Raw genomic sequence first — 17,285 nt, 5'->3', positions numbered from 1 at the left:
CTATCCCAAGTTAAGGTTAGGAGAGCGAGGATATGTTATCACTTTCTTAGTTAATCCTGAAGGTCAAATTTCCATTGGAAAGTCAAAATGATTAACAAAATATTTGTTTCAGAATCTAGGAACATTTGGAGATATTAACAGATTTTCAGAGTGAGAAGAGATATCCTCCACTACAGTTTTTTATGGCCCATTATATCATGGAGGTGACCCTGAGTTGTTGAAACATATGCCAAAGGGTCATAAGATTTGGCAGGTCGTACCAAACTGGAAAGGCTTCCTATAATAAGCTAAACCTTCAGTTATATCATCAACTCTGTTTGCTGCCCAACGACCACGTTAACCAAGTTTGGAGATGCTTATCAATAAAAGGATAACCACAAAATGACTCCTTTTTTGGCCACAGCACTCACAAAGATGTCTATTAAGGCACAGAAGGATAATGATCTGAAACGGCAGAAAAAACACCCCTATCAAAGAAATCATGGATTCTAAAATTATCCATAAGGTCACAGTTCTATAGCTTCCATCTTTTCTTGTGACATGCCTCTTCCAGGTGGGTTTAGGAGAAAAGAGAAGGGAGAGAAGGAATGTAAGGTATTGAATTTTCTCCCATGTAAACATGTATTAAATTAACAATCTTACCAGTGTAAAAAACAAGGATATCTAGTCAGTAGCCAAAGTCCCTGCATAAAGATAATTTTGTTTACAAAAATTTAAACCCGTGAAAATTTGGCTAGCATATCTGACTCAAGGGAAGTTGGCTCAGACACCAGGGGAAAAGAAAAGGGGTGTTATGGGATATCCAGCCAGACAAATTAGTAAGGAAGGAGGGCCACAACTATGACTGAAACTGGTGTTAATGCTAGGCTAAAAAAGGACCAAGTCAGCATGACCAGAAACTTACTTAGCTATACCAACACAGCTCACACAGGATAAGGAACTTAGATATGCACCAACAGTTTGTCAACTACTTCCCTTCACTCTCTTTCACCAATGGTAAACAGGTTTGAGCACTAAACTATCTTAGCATGCTGTTAGGGGAAGAGTTAAGAAACATAAGGGAAGATGTGCCCCCATATACTAAGAGGTATGCTATAAGAGGGGGACACAACTTTTCACGACTTGTCTTGGGCAACGGCATCCAAAGAAGAACCCTTCCTGGCAGTCCAGAGAACTGCAAGAGGGGCAGCATGGCACTATGCAGAGAGCTGGTCTAAGAGTCAAGAAGACCAGGGTTTAAGTCTTGAATCCTATCAAAAGGCAATTACAACTTCATGAAACTTCTGTGAAAACTAGGTTTATTACAAGAGAAATAAACATGCATGTGGAACCCAGAGAGTTCACAGAACCCTGCATTTTCATACAGAAGTTTGCATTTTTATAACAGTAGGACAAAGGAAGGAGACAGCAGAATCTCCACCTGAAGAGGTGTGGCAGGTGAGAGGAAAGATACCGTAAAGGCAGGAAAAGGAAGAAAGTCTTCCCAAAGAGGAGGAGCAAGGTGATGGCAAAAGCCACATTCTTTTCCCTTGGGAACTGCTAGGCCATGAAGATATGATGGTCTCCTTATCTACAAGGGTCCCAGCTGCCCAAGCCTAGTGCAGACTGTCTGGAGCCTGTCTTTACTCCAACAACAAATTATATCAGCTGGGGGTGGCTTGGCTTCGTCCACTGCTTCTGGAAAACACGTCAACCCAAAAAAGACAAGTTCAGAGGAACCCTTAACAACACTCAGGCACAGTCTGGCTGTGTGACCAGGCCCAACCACTGAATTTCTCAGTGCCCCAAGACCGAGTTCATAAGCTGCACAGCTACACTGGTATGAGTTGTACCTCACACAGGTAGCCCCCCCAACACATACTGTGTGCCAGGCATTGTGATGGGCACTGCAGACTCAGAAGTTAAACAATTCCTACCTTCAAGAAACTGATATTATAGCAAGGGAGACGACCTGTCCACCAAAGTAGATATAAAACAGGATATAAAACAGAAATGCAATGATGTGGGAGAGTAACAGCGGCTGAGATCAAGAATGGCTTCCCGTAGAAGGTCAAAGAGGGTGCTGGAGTGAGTCTTTGAAGGAGACTAGGGACTCTAAGAGGCAGAAGGAAGAGGAGTATGTATATTCCAGGCATGGGGACCAAAGAGGTGGAAAATGGAAATATCATGAGTATCGAGGCAGGTTAGGGATAGGCTGTGAAGTCTTTAACGGCCAAAAAGAAGAATTTATATTTGATGCTAAGGATAACAGGGAGCCCCTGGAGTTTGAGAAGAAATGACATGGTCAGAACAGAACAGACTTACAATTCAGACAAATCACTTGGCAGCTGTTTGGAAGATTGACAGTGCAAAGATTGACTTGAGCCAGCCTCAAGGAAAGAAAGGAAGGAAGCTACTGCAATAGTCCAGGCAAAGAATGATAAGGGCCTGAATTAGAGTAGTGGCTCTGTGTTTGGAAAGAAGTGAACAGATGCGAGAGATATTGTGGGGCTAGAAATAACAAGATTGGGCAAATGACAGGATATGTGAGGTAAGAATGATCAATCAAGAAAATACTGAAGCTGTGAAGCTGGTTTGCTGCAAGGGTGGTAGTGCCTTCCAAAAGAATAAGCAAGTTCAGAAGATGAGTGGGTTTTGGACTAAAGATGAGTCCTGTTTTAGACATCTTGAGTTCGAGATGCCTTAAAGGCATACAGTTTCATCCAATAGGCTGTTGACAATAGGAGCTTGGAAGAGTTCAAGTGACCAGGTATGGCAATAATAAAGCAGTCCTTTGGAAAACTGGCAGAAACAAGCACGATCCTAGTTTGAGAAGACCTGAGGTCCAGGGCAAAGTACTAAGATAGGGCCTTAGAGGGGCGGGCAGCTGGATGGCTAAGTGGATAGAGCACCAGGCCTGGAGTCAGGAGGACCTGAGTTCAAATCCGGCCTTAGACACTTAACACTTACTAGCTGTGTGACCCTGGGCAAGTTACTTAACCCCAACTGCCTCACTAAAAAAAAAAAGATAGGGCCTTAGGCACAAAGGAGAGAAATAGGGACTCAGCTACTGCGACTGGAATGCAAAGCAAGAGGCTTGATCATATGGACAAAAGCTAGTTGTAGCTCAGGTACTAGAGCCCAGGCACAGAGAAGGAAGGGGATAGAAGACTTAATGCCAAAAGGATCTAAGAGTCTAATCAGATCAGCTTCAGGGCCTGGGTTATTCAGGCAGTGAAGCAGAAGGATAAAAATTGCCTTAGTGTAATGCCCAAACAATAGTCTAATCACACTCTGCTTCCCTAAAATATCTGATCAAAAGAATTATCTTTAGGACAAATGTGATTTTCATTGTGCTATTATAATTATAAGCCAGAGATGTAGTCTAATATTCTTTGCGATATTAGATGTAAAGAGTAAGAAAAAGCTTACTAGAGATATTAGGCAAAAGTGAGTAAAAGGAATATAATTTTTGGTAACTGTACATCACAAATGCAGAGAGAAACCAAATAAAGTAGCCTAAGGCCTACAGCAAATAAAGCTGCTGCTCCCTGGGAAACACAGAGATATGAAACAACACTGAAAGTAAGGGCATAATTCTGGGCTATGACCAGTTTCCTGTCTTTGGTATGTATGCATACCCAGAATTAAGTTGGCTTTACTAATCACACACACGATTTCTTTTTTTTTTTTTTTTGGTGGGACAATGAGGGTTAAGTGACTTGCCCAAGACACACACGATTTATTTGCCTCTCAGGGCAAATTAGAACCATCATGATTTCAATAGCTAAGAGGTTTTTAGGATACATAAGGGAAATGTTAACTAATCTAAGATTTCTATTGAGTCTCAGGAGTGTCATAGCTGGCTATCAGGGATTAAACTCTGTCACTGACCAAAAGAAACTAAAGAACTCATTATCTTTCCCCCTAACCCTTCCCACTCCTCCTAACTTCCTTGTTATATGATATGGGCAGATTACTATTAGGGGAACACCATCTTCCCATCCCTCGGGCTTACAACCTATTAGTCACCCTGGATTCCACACTATGCCCACACACACACATCAAAGCTATGGCCAACATTTCTCCAATACTCCCCCTTTTCTCCTCTGACATTGCCACCACCCTGGTGCAGGTCCTCATCACCTCACGCCTGATCCATGCAATAGTTGCTTATGGGTCTGCCTGTCTCAAGTCTCTCCCCATTCTAATTCATCCTCCATTCAGGCACTAAAGTGATTCTCCTGAAGTGTAGGTCAAGTACATCATACACATAACCCCTTCCCTGCCTCCCCACCCCAACCAGCACATGCTCAATAAACTTCAGTGGCTCCCTCCAGTAACAAATACAAAATCCTCTGTTTAGCATTTGAAGCCCCTTCACAACCTAGTCCCCTACTACCTTTTCAATCTTCTTACTCCTTACTCCTAGTGAAAATAGCCTCCAGGCTGTTGTTCAAACAAGAAACTCCCAGCATTCTCTCTGGTTGCCCCCATGCCTGGAAGCCACTCCTTCCTCTGCTCTGACTACTGACCTCCCTCACTTCCTTTGAGTCTCAACTAAAATCCCACCTTCTACAGGAAGTCTCCTACCCCTCTTAATTTTAGTGCCTTCCATCTGTTAATCACTTCCTACATATTCTGTATATAGATTGCTTTATACATATCTGTGTGCTTGTCTCCCCTATTCGATTGTAAGTTTTATGAAGGCAAGGCTTGTCTTTTGCCTCTTTTCATATCCCCAGTGCTTAGCAAAGTGCCTGGCACACCGTAGATATTTAACAAATGTTTATTGATCAATTGATTGCTATAGGAATAGCCTAAGGGCAGGCAGTCTAGTTTTAGCAGAGAGGTAGGAATATGGTGAACCTTTAAAACTCAGTCAGAGGGCAGCTAGGTGGCACAGTGGTTATCCGGTGCTTTATTAGCACAGGACCCGGATTCAGGGAGACCTGAGTTCAAATCAGGCCTCAGACACTTGACACTTAATAGCTGTGTGACCTTGGGCAAGTCACTTAATCCTCATTGCCCCGCAAAAAGAAAAAAAAAATTCAGTCAGAATAATCTCCCACAAGCAATACAGACTCTGTAGCGATCCTATCTGCATCTAAGTGTGTGACCCCAAAGTGATCGATCAACAAGCATTTCTTAAGTGCCAAGCACTGTGTGAGGCCCTGGGGAGACAAAGACAAAAATAACAGTTCCTGCCCTCAAAGAGGGCATTATATTAGCCAAATTTTATAAAGAGATAAAGTTGTAGCCCTTTAAAAGGTAAATGCAAGACAATTTTAGTAAAGGAGACACTAGCTGCTAGTGGGAAATTATGACAGATCTCATGAAATAAGTAGTACTTTAAGAAAGCTAAGGATTCTGAGAGTCAGAGGTAAGGAGGATATTCATTCCAAACATGGGAGATAACTTCTGCAAAGGCACAAAGACAGAAGACAGAATGTCACACATGAGAAAAAACAAGGCCGGTCTGGCTAGAACTTAGAGGGGAGGGGAGGCTCCCCTGGAAAGGAAGGCTTAGAGAATGAAGAGCCCAGAGACCAAGTAGAAAACTATTGCAATAGTCCAGATGAGAGGTAATGAAGGGCTGGACTAGAGTGGTGGTGGTTATGAGAGTAGAGAGGAAACAAAGGTGAGAGATTTTGTATAGTAAAAATCAACAAGAGTTGGTAACTCTGGGAGTGGGGAGGGGATAAGAGAGATCAAAGATAACTGAGGTTACAAACATGGGTGATAGAAAATGATGATGTTGTCTATTATAGTCAAACAAAACTGAAGGAACAAACAGCAACATCCTTGACAGAAGAAGGAAAATTTGGAAGAGAGATGGGGGAGGAGGGTGGAGAATGAGTCTTCTTTTGGACATGCAGTGTTTGAAATGCCTACCTATCATCCAACTGGTAATGACCAATAGACAGTTTCAGGAATAGAAATGGGGCTCAGGGAAGGGGAAAGGGCTGCATATGTAGATCTGAGAATTGTCTGCATTGGGATGGTAATGAGAAAAGGAGTTTTGTCATCATGTGTGTGTGTATATATATTTCCCAACCTAAAAAACATGAACCAAGATACAATATCCAATCTTCCCATTTATAATTCTAACTGCATTTGAAAAGGAATTTTAAAAAGATGATTCTAAAAATGTTTATACCCTATTTTCCCCTCAAACAATCCATAGCAAAAATGTTTACTTCTCGTTGGAGGTAGGGATTTGGGGAGGTGGTAGTGGAGGACAGCTTGAACAAAGACAGAGAAAAGTAAATGATTAAAGATTACATCCTTTCAGTACTATGAGCAAGCCACAATTCCTCTATACCAAGTTTCCCCCTTCTGTATACCAAAGAGTGATCCAAAAAGGCTATAAAATAGATCTCAGCCAATAGCCCCCAGAGAACAGGACTATATAATCACTTAAAACATCTGAATAACATAGATAAAAAAGGGAATAGGTTCATTCTACCATAGAACTGGATTTCTTGGTCAAGTACCAGACTCTAGTTCTGTCTACCTACACACACACACACACACACACACACACACACACACACACACACACACACACACACACACACACACATTTTCCAGATAAATATAGAACCAGTTCATTTTAGGCCAAATATCATACCTTAGTGAGGTTCTCATAAGAGGAAGGAATTAGAGAGCATAGCTGGAGGTATGAAGCAGCAAATCAAGTGAAAATGTCTACCCAGGCACATCGTCTAGTTTATAAATACCTCCTAGGGAAAAGAAAAAAGAAAAAAGATATACTTTTAGCAAACCTGAAGGGGAAGGGTTAAGTGAGGGATGGAAAGGGGAGAGAGAAAACAGTAAAAATGTTCCAAGTATTAAAGTTTGTCATGGAGAACAACCCTTAAACACAAAAAACTAAAGCAGGCTCCCAATCTGAGCAAAGACTTGCAGATTGATTATCAAAAGACAATCTCCCTTTTCCCTTTCATTCTCGCCCATTAGACCACCAATTTCAAAAAGAGCTAAGACTTACTAGGAATGGTTCTCCAGCTCAATGACTGACACACCACTTTGCTGACTACTCAAATATCTACTCTCTAAAGGAAAAAAGTTATGGCAAAATGCATGACAAATAGAAGACCACAAAGAACTCTCAAGCACAACCAGATTTCATCTTCTAATTTGGGAAATCTAAGTATATAGTTCAGTTTTACGAGAATGGAAATACAGTATGTTGAAAAGAAGACTGAAGATAGAAAGGGAGTCTGAATCTAGACTATGGATGGCCTTGAATGTCAAGCCAAACACTTTAGCTTTAAACACTCCTCTGCACATCCTGTTCCTTCTACCTCAAATATATTCACCAATTCCCAACTCATACCAAATGTATCTATCCTTCCGAGTCCAATTCAAACACTACTTCTTTCATCGTCTTCCTTGATCCTCCCCTCCCCAACAATCAGATGTGATCTCTCTAGCTGATAAATTGCTATATAATCGTATACCTCTCCTGAGGTACTTAGCACATGCTGCTTTGTGTCTTATTCTGTCTTATAAACTCCTTGATGGAAGGAATGTCGCATCTAATTCATTCACATGTCTCAAGTCTGACCTCTTCTCTCATACAGCTTACCACTTTAGTATACAAGCATTCATTAACTCTCACCTAAATTATTGCAACAGCCTCCTAATTAGTCTCCCTGCCTCAAGTCCCTCCAGTCTCTCCTACACACTGCTGCCAAAGTAATTTTCCTTAAACAAAGCTCTGATTATGTGAGTTCTCTACTTAGTCACCTCTAGTGACTTCCTAATGCCTCTAGGATAAAATACAAATTCCTCTGTTTGGCTTTAAACACCACCACCCGCCCACCCTCCAACCAACCTCTCTCTCTCCACAACCTGGCCCTAACCTGTCTCTGTCTCTCTCTGTCTTCTGCCCCACCCCTTTGGGGGGGGGGCGGGGAGGAGTGAGGGTTAGGTGACTTGCCCAGGCTCACACAGCTAGTGTCAAGTGTCTGAGGCTGGATTTTGAACTCAGGTCCTCCTGAATCCAGGGCCAGTGCTTTATCCACCTAGCTGCCCCCCAACATGTCTTCATAAATTCACTAACATTATCCCAACTCCTGAGTCAACCAAACTGATCTCTCTTTTCCTGACATGTGATACCCCATCTCTCATCTTTCTGCCTTTGCACTGGCTGTCCTCCCTAAGTAGAATGCATTCCCTTACTTATCTCAGCCTTACAAGACACTCTAAGATAGGAGTCAAGCACCATCTTCTTCATGGGTTTTCTCAATTGCTAGTGTCCTCCCTCCCAAACTATCTTGTATTTAACCTCTTTGTATATGTGTGTCTATATTTACTTCATAGTCGTGTTAGATACACTTTTATATGTACTCTTTGTCTTTCCCATAAAAATTTATGGTCCTTGAGGGCAAAAATTGTTTCTTTCTTTTTGCTTTTAATCCCCAGCACCTACCATGGTGTTAGAACAAGGTAGATGCTTAATAAGCGCTTGCTTCACCAGTTGATTTCACACCCTCTCCCCTTAGTAATACCTCACAAATAGGACCACAAGAAACATTTGTTGAATTTAACTCAATTCAGCATCATAGGCAAGTGGACAGGAGAGCAACCAGGAAGTGAGGATTAAGAATTCAAATCAAGGAAGCCAAGACGGCTGAATGGTAAAAGCAGGGCAGCCAAGATGATTTCAGAAAGGCCTGGAAACACTTGTATGAACTGATATATAGTTAAGTGAGCAGAACCAAGAGAACACTGTGCACAGAGACAGCAATATTGCTGGATGAAGAACTGTGAATGACTTAACTATTCTCAGCAATACAATGACCCAAGACAATCCCAAAGGACTAATGATGAAGCATACTCTCCACCTCCAAAGAACTGATATTGATAGAACACAGAGTGAAGCATGCTATTTTTCACTTTCTTTCATTTTTTTTCTTTTATTCAAGTTCTTATAAAAAATGACTAATATAGTAATGTTTTATATAATCATACATGTATAACCTATATCTGATTGCTTATTGCCTCAGAGAGGGGGGTAGGGAGGGAAGGAAGGAGAGAAAAAAACTGGAACCCAAAACTATAAATAAAAATGTTTATTACTTAAAAAACAACAACAGGGCAGTAAGCTCCCCTCCACAAAATTCTTCCAAACAAATCTAGAAAAGGTGCCAGGACTGAATCTTGATAGGGAAAGCCAGAAAAAGTCATAGTAGGTTCTTTATCCAGCCCAACTTGGTACAGGGAGTCAGAAAAGGTGGTCTACAGGTCAGACCAGAAGTGCACCATGTATAGAGGACTGAAGTGTCAAGAGAGGATGTATACCCAGGCAAGAGGAGACCCCTGATTTATATATAGCACTGTTAGACCCATACAGAGGCACTGCAACAAGGATAGGTGTTACCTGACAACTTTGTCACCCATTACCCAGCTCTTAGCTGTGTAATTTAAAATTCTAAATGTGGGTTCTCATCTGTGCCCCCAGTTTTGGGGGGAAACTGACCAAAATCACTGATAAACAAGTTTAGGTTTTTCAAGGATTTATTGGGGGCAGCTAGGTGGCGCAGTAGATAGAGCACCGGCCTTGGATTCAGGAGGACCTGAGTTCAAATCCAGCCTCAGACACTTAACACTTACTAGCTGTGTGACCCTGGGCAAGTCACTTAACCCCAATTGCCTCACAAAAAAAAAGGATTTATTGAAAAAATAGTAAAAGAAAGATTGAGAGCAGATTTCCTATAACCTGGCAAATCTAGCCTTCCTAATCTCCCCCTTCTGAAGTTCTCTGCCACTACACTGATGTCTCACAGCCAAAGAAGAACCCTCCTCCAGCATCTGCTTCCTGCTTCTTGCTCCCCTCCCAGAAATGGGAGGTTCCTCAAGCTGATTGGCTAGTGTCATTCAAATTCATTAAGTACCCTTAAGTACCAGCCAGATGTGCTTACAATCTAGTAAGCCAGTCAGTCACTCTTCCCCCTCAATCAGCCCAGATCAATCTCCAGGTGAACCCTGAGTTCCATTATCTTGACACATTCCCCGCTTTGTTTCTTTGAGGAACAGGGTGTTCCTTGATGAAACACACCCTATGCTAACAAACAATATGTAAATAACAATATAGGAAAAAGGAGAAAGAGGAAATTTTGTCCAGAAGGGCAGTCCCTCATGAACTGGCACTTTGACACTGGCCTGCAGAGGGAGGGCCTCTGCAGAGAATACATGTTACAAATGGTGTATATAATAACAGCAGGAAAAAAGAAAAAACAACAAAACTGTTCAAAGTCTCTGAGGTCTTGTCTTCTTGGAGTGGTCATCAGAAAAAAACTAGACTCTGGTCTGGAAAGCTGGACTCTGGTCTGGACTCTGGTTGTCTCTGGACTCACTTCTTTAGCTGTTTAAGTGCTGGATCTTTCTTTACTAATCCTTAGCATAGCATTGTCAATGATCAAATTAAACAGTGACAGTTCTTCAAAATATAACTCATATTCAAACTTGATATATAGATATCACATTACATGGCCACAGATCCAGGATAGAGAAGGAGACCTGACAAGGGAGAGGGTGTCCCCATTAGGTAGGTCTTAGACTATGTATAAAGAAAGAAGGAAGTTCAGAAGTCAGAAGCAGCAGTGGTGTGGCTCAAACCCCAAGCTCAGAGCAGGGTTCTCATTTCCAGCACTTGGCCCAGTCTGCAAAGGAATAACCAGAGTAGGAATCCCAGACCACTCTGAACCAACAGAGCTTTCTAGTTGACTGATGAGGGCAGAGTCTAGCAACTCTTGCTTAGATACAAACCTAGATCAGAAACTTGCAGAGCTGGGGAAGCTAGGTAGCGCAGTGGATAAAGCACTGGTCCTGAATTCAGGAAGACCTAAGTCCAAATCCAGCTTCAGACACTTGACACTAGCTGTGTGACCCTGGGCAAGTCACTTAACCCTCACTGCCCTGCAAAAAAAAAAAAAAAAAAAGGAAGGAAGGAAGGAAGGAAGGAAGGAAGGAAGGAAGGAAGGAAGGAAGGAAGGAAGGAAGGAAGGAAGGAAGGAAGGAACTTGCAGAGCCCAAACCAGTGGCTAAGCAATCAGATTTTGCCTTGGATCAGACCACTTTGGGGACACTGAAAGCTTGAAATCTGTCCCTGAGATTGTGAAATAACACTATACTCAATACCCCAAGAAAGCAGTAACAGGACCAGACCTTCCCTGCAGAAGTGCTGCAAAGCCCAACCTAACATCAAATCTGAAGTCGAAAGTAGGATGGAAGAATGAACTAAAAAAGAACCCCGCCATAATAAACTACTATGATGGGAGGGAAGTTCAAGACACAAAGAAAAAAAAAATTACTACTGCAAAACATGAAATGATACTTCAAAGGAAAAACACAGTTTGGGCTTAAAAGACTAGAATTCCTGGAAGAAATCAAGCAAAAATTATAAACGTAATGAGAGTACTTGAGGAAAAAAATTAGAAAAGAAATGAGAACTATTGAATAAAGAATCTGAAAGGGAATTAACAGATTGGCACAAGGCATACTAAAAAAACAAACAAAACAAACAAAACAAACAAAAAAACAAAAACAAAAAAACCCACCTGCCCAGATCTCTTAGAATCAGAAGGCAAAGCAGAAACAGAAAGAATCCTGAAACAAGCCCCAAAATTAATACTCTCAAGAATATCACAGCCAAAATCCAGAATTTCCAGATTACGGAAAATACTGCAAGCAGCCAGAAAGAAAATTCAAATATTGAGGAATCACAGTCAAGATCACACATGATTTAGCAGCCATCACTATAAAGAAAGAGAATTTTGAATATGATATTCAGGAAGACAGATGATATGGGCTTACAATCAAGAATAATTTACCCAGGAAAACAGGGTATTGTGCTACAGAGGGGTAAAAAGGGATCTTTAATGACAAAGGACTTCCAAGCAATCCTCATGAAAACAAGAGAGATGCAAAGAAACTCTGAAGTTTCAGCACAAAAGTTAAGAGAAACATAAAAAGCTAAACATAATGAACAATGATAAAAGCACCAAAGATAAACTGCTTATGTTCAGATATGGGAAATGATACATGTTCCCTCTGAATCTGATCATCATCAGGCCTGGGAATGATTATGTCAATCTTAAGAAAATAATAAAAAATAAGGAGGATTACCCTAGAAGGGAAAGAAAGATATAAAGAACATTACCTCACATAATCAGGGCACAGAAGAAGACATCTATACAAACAAGGAGGGAGGAGGAGCTGATATTTGAACCTCACTTAACTGAACTGGTCAAAAGAAGAATCCACACAGAGTTTGATACAGAAATACATTTGACTCAACAGGGAAACAGGTGGCAAAGGGAAGAACAGAGTATAGGGAATTAGAGAACTATTCGTATTATTTGACCAAATTATATATTTACTACTAGACCTATATCCCAAAGAGATCAAATAAAAAGGGAAAGGATCCATATATACAAAATATTTATAGCAGTTCTTTTCATAGTAGCTAGAAACTAAGGGGAGGGCCCTCCATCTGGGTGCTGGCTAAACAAATTAAGGTATATTAATTAATAAAAGATAATTATGTTTAAAAAAAAAACACCCAAAATGAAGTTTGAAACTGGGAAGATCTCTATGAACTGATGTCAAGTGAAGTGAGCAGAAGTACTTGAACAATTTAAACACTGACATTATAGAGCAAAACAATTTTAAAAGACTTTAGAATTCTGATCAATACGATGATAATCCATAATTCCAGAGAATTGATGATGAAACATGACACCCACCTCCAGTCAAAGAAGCAATGGACTTAAAATACAGAATGCAACATATATTTTTGAACTTGGCCAATGTAGAATTCTGATTTGTTGGACTATGAGTATTTGTTATGAGGATTTTATTTTTCAGGTTTTTTTTAATCATTCAAGAGAGGGGCAATGGGAGTGCTAGATAATAAATATAAAAACTAAAATTAGCCTGAACAATATTATGACACTCCTTGAGATAATACTGCAAACCTAGGATATCACAAAAATAAGTTTGTAATCTTTTTTGCTATCCCGAAGACAGACTTTCTCTTAAATCTATGGAACACCACTATGAGGCTTAAGATTTTTGATTGGGGGGGGGGGGACCAGCTAGGTGGCGAAGTGGATAAAGCACTAGCCCTGGATTCAGGAGGACCTGAGTTTAAATCCGACCTCAGACACTTGACACTTACTAGCTGTGTGACCCTGGGCAAGTCACTTAGCCCCCACTGCCTTACACAAACAAACAAAAAAAGATTTTTGATAGCGACAACCCCAGCTTAAGGAAAATCCTAGATTTCAGAGCCATAAAGGGACCACAGACTTCTAGCCAGAAGGGATCTTACAAGCCATCTAGTCCAATCCTCTCAAATTACAGACAAGGCAACTGAGGCCCAGAGAAGTTAAAGGACTTGACACAGTCACAGAGGCAGCAAATGGCAGGACTGGGATTTAAGCCAAACTCCTTCATTCCAAAGTCCCTTCCACGGCACCCGCCACATAAATTTTGATGATATCTAGTCCACCCCTCTGCTTTTTGGAGCAAAAGAGAAACCTGAGGCTCGGATAGGTTAGGTGATTTGCCAAGGTTAAGCTAAGTCTATTTAACCTAAGGGTGGAATTAGCCCATTCCCAGACGGCCAACTCAATCCTCTGAACCAAGCTCTCTCTATAAAACAACCCTTAGCCCATAAAATAATAAATCTGCTCACATAAGGACTTTAGATTTGAGCATTCTGGGTCATACTTCTATTCCAGGGTTCAGCTATGCACTGGTTGGGGTTGGTCTTCTCTAGGCTTTAAAACCACACCTGCTCGCATGCAGACATACATACACACATACATCCTCCAAACATCATATCAGTATTTAGTGCTTAGTATGTTTGTTAGTCTTTTCACTACCCCAACTAAGCTCCTTTTTGAAAATAGCCATTGCTTCAATTTCCCCCACAAAACATAGCACAGTGGTGCTCAATACATATTTATTAGCTGCTCTGGCCGCTTTCTTCTTATTCATAACAAGCAAAATGGTTTAATTAAGAAAAGCATGATAGCATCAAGCAGGTGACCCACATAGTATATAAACTAGAGCAGACACAACATCCTTCCCAAGGTCAAGATTGCCCCTGGTCTGGGAAGGGAAGTTAGCCACCTTCTCATCGACTTCCCTCTCCAATAATTTTCACTGACCACAAATCACTATCTCCCCATCTGCTGCTATGGAGACCAACCTCTGTTCATGCTCTCACTTCTCCTGAGCTGCTGAAGAAATCTGGGAGTTTGAAGCTTCCATAAACCTTCTGTCTCTTAACACAGTGAGAGGGGAAAATGTCTCAGTCACTCCAGAGCAGGACAGCAACAGCACAGAAACTTATTGTACATTGCAGAAGTTTCAATGATTCTCCTATGCACAGGTATCTGGCAAATAAGACTCCTTCCAACTGTCTACCATGGTCCCAGAAACTTCAGCTCTCCCCAGACTTCTTGGGGCAGAAGAATATTCCTCTGCTTTCAATCAGGCACCCAAAAAAGTTCAAAGAAATACAAAATTGTTGATTAAAGACATTTTTCCAATTCCATCTTGTCAAAAAAATCCCTTTAAGAATCAAGCTAGGGGGCAGCTAGGTGGCGCAGTGGATAAAGCACCGGCCCCTGGATTCAGGAGTACCTGAGTTCAAATTTGACCTCAGACACTTAACACTTACTAGCTGTGTGACCCTGGGCAAGTCACTTAACCCCAATTGCCTCACTAAAAAAAAAAAAAAAAGAATAACTATGATATTAATCACACATTTTTTAGGGCTTGAAGATTTATAGCCTTAATGATTTATTTAGGTAATGAATCAACTTTGATGATCAAACTTAGTTCAAGTTAAAAGTTTGGAAGGCATTTATGGCAAGGTGAGAATGCAGAATATCCCTAACCCATAGATAGCCGTACCCTAGCCCCACCAAAACTCCAAGAGTCTTTGAACTGAGATGTCTCAACGTGGGCTGAAGCACTTCATACCATTCCCATTTTCCCTTCTTTAAAGATGTTCAAATCCTGTGCAGCAATGCTCCAGTGATTTATGATGTGTTCCAGGGAGGACAGCTTGCAGCTGATGATGAACATCCAAACCAAGCACCCTCTCTCTTAAACCTTAAACCTGCCTGTAAGCGGAAATCAAGGTCAACTGAGAAGAAAGGTTTTCTAAAGGAGTACCTTCATATATAGCAGAGAGTAGTTGGATGCTAGATTCTCTGTAGCAAACTAGAAAGAGAAGGATCCCATATCCACTTAATTGGTCCAGAAAAAACTTTGGCCTTGTATAGACACCCTAGTTGAAAAGCCCTGTCTAGTCCAAGAATATTCAGGTGCCAAAGGAACACGGTATTATAAAGTGGTGACTCCTTCTTAAAGTATCCTTCCTTATTAGTCACCAATCAAGGAAATCAGTTAAACTATATGGCCTGTGGAGAACCCTTATTTCCCAAAGACTCCCAAGTTCATCAACTAAACAAACACCAGCTAAACAGAAACATCACAAAAAAAAGTCCCACATTCCTAAGTCATGGGTATCTATGGGCATTCCCAAATAATGCAACTCTAAACAAGCAGATCATCTCTCTAAGAGTCAGGGGGCATCCTTATCCCCGGCTTGTCTTAAGCAAGTAAGCTCTTATTTTATTTTATTTTTAAATCCCAGCAACTGACATCCAATTGACAAATGAAGCTGCCTCCATCTTTACATCTAGGAGATTCATAATAAGCCAAAATGTGATAGAAGAGTCAGGTGCTGGTATTAGAGTGTACTCCTCTAACTGGACCACCATCTAAGGTATTTTACTTAGTGCATGCTCACAGCAACTCTGAAATCTATTTCCCCTCCCTCGCCAACATTACTTCTCCATTCTCAACTAAAGCCAACACACAGGTGGGTGGTACAGCTCGGTTCTGCTCAAAAGAAATTAGTTGATAAATATCACCAAATACATATTTATTACAAGCAGTATGGGAATACAATAGACTAGAAGCCTTCAAACAGAAACCCATCCACAGAACAAGTGGCCTTCTCAAATACTGTAATTCACATACCACACACACAAAAGAGAAACACCAACATTCAAGTATCTGTCAAAAATTCATCCATATCTAGGCTGGTCAGCTGTGCTTTTAATTTTGCTATAAAAAGATACAGCACCAAACCCTAGAGGACAAATGAGACACAGGGCCTGGAACATAGAAGGCACTATTTTATTAAAGACATCATCTAACCCAAAGAATCTAAAGGCAGAAAAGGATCAAGCTACAACACAATTAACGTCCATAGTCAAAAGTTCTAAAAGCACACACTTCAGAAGGCCAGGTACTGCCAGTCTACATGCAAAAGAGGACTCTACTCAACCAAAAAAGAAAAAATGCTTGCTCTTAAGCAAGGTTCAGAATAAGAGTTTTAGATCTGGAAGGGGACCTGAGAGATCATCTAGACAGGAAGAAACAGACATAGAAAAGGAAACCAACTTGTTCAGAGTTACACAGCTATTCTGTGGTAGGGCTGAGAATAGTACCTGCATCCTGGATCCTTGCCCAGTGTTCTTTCCACTACACAACACAGAGAGAGAGTGGGAAAGAATAGTGGAGACACCTAGGAAAATAATTAAAGGGATGTCAAGAGAGAGAGAACAGAAATATACCCCCAAATAATGGCCAATTACATCTAAAATGACTATTTGCAAAGATGAATCTTATATATGAAAATAGTCATAATGAATTGTTTGTTAATACAGAAAACAAGGGAATTGGAATAACTTCAACAGACATCTTTATCTAGAAGGACTCACTCAGCTGCTATGGCTTCTCAAGCCCCATTCAAACCTAAGCTCTTTCTTTTTAAAAAACATTTATTCCCCAATTGAGAAATGGTCAAAGGATATGAACAGGCAGTTTTCTGATGAAGAAACCAAAGCTATCTATTCCCATATGAAAAAATGCTCTAAATCTCTAATGATTAGAGAGATGCAAATTAAAACAACTCTGAGGTACCACCTGACACCTATCAGATTGGCTAAAATGACAAAAAAGGAAGATAATAAATGTTGGAGAGGCTGTGGGAAAATTGGAACACTAATGCATTGTTGGTGGAGCTGTGAGCTGATCCAACCATTCTGGAGAGCAATTTGGAATTATGCCCAAAGGGCGATAAAGCTGTGCATACCCTTTGACCCAGCAATACCACTTTTAGGTCTTTTGCCCAAAGAAATCATGGAAGGGGGAAAGGGACCCACATGTACAAAAATATTTATAGC

At 40.8% G+C, this 17,285-nt stretch overlaps 1 protein-coding gene across 5 annotated transcripts in view; it reads right to left on the bottom strand.

Moving 5' to 3' along the window:
• Positions 1-17,285, bottom strand: part of ZNF592 (zinc finger protein 592) — a 67,451-nt gene that overhangs the window by 41,482 nt on the left and 8,684 nt on the right. For 4 of the 5 annotated variants that reach the window (XM_043986898.1, XM_043986894.1, XM_043986899.1 and 1 more), the window contains exon 2: positions 6,614-6,725. The exons of the other annotated variant lie outside the window; for it this stretch is intronic. The gene's annotated coding sequence lies outside the window, so the exon portion shown is untranslated. The remainder of the gene's footprint in view (positions 1-6,613; positions 6,726-17,285) is intronic. 5 annotated transcript variants of the gene reach the window in all.

This window comes from Dromiciops gliroides, chromosome 2 (assembly GCF_019393635.1).
Source record: "Dromiciops gliroides isolate mDroGli1 chromosome 2, mDroGli1.pri, whole genome shotgun sequence".
Taxonomy (NCBI): Eukaryota; Metazoa; Chordata; class Mammalia; order Microbiotheria; family Microbiotheriidae; genus Dromiciops; species Dromiciops gliroides.
This window is presented reverse-complemented; position numbering and strand designations above follow the sequence as displayed.